The following is a 619-nucleotide window of genomic DNA, read 5'->3' as shown; positions in this document are numbered from 1 at the left end:
TTCAATTTTCTCGGCGACTTTGTCATTGGCCTAGTTGCGTTGTTTTGACGGTCGTCGAATGCCAATTTCTACATAAATATTCACAGTCGCGATTATCTTAATTTCAATGTTTTTTGAAGATGACTTCGTGATTGTTTCTGCTGTCTGATGATGACTCAGGTGCATTTATCCGACGAAATTACTCTGCCGAAAAAAGTTATTTGCTCAGAGAAGAGACATCTTTGAAGGTGAAAGATAGTCTTCAAATTTTCATATTTCGTAAGATCACTCGGTAAGACGAATTAGCAAGGAAATTTTTCTAGTTTGTAATGCATGATATTTTAATATTTACTGAAACTCTTGTTGTCGTCAGTTGTCAGACTTCTTGAGGACCGCTGTTATCACCTCAACTAAATATTCATTCTGTGATCATTTTTTGAACATTGATTCATATGATTATATTATTTGCTATCTGGAATGTTTGAATCAATGAAGTCCTACTATCCTTACTATCAAAATATAAGTACAAAGTATGATAATTCAAGAAATTCAATTATCAAATTGAGTGAATATCAGGTTTCTAAGCTACCATTTCAAGTCATGTACATTTCTCAAGATTGAAAGAAATAACAATCTATTT

This window comes from Nilaparvata lugens, chromosome 1 (assembly GCF_014356525.2).
Source record: "Nilaparvata lugens isolate BPH chromosome 1, ASM1435652v1, whole genome shotgun sequence".
NCBI lineage: Eukaryota > Metazoa > Arthropoda > Insecta > Hemiptera > Delphacidae > Nilaparvata > Nilaparvata lugens.
This window is presented reverse-complemented; position numbering follows the sequence as displayed.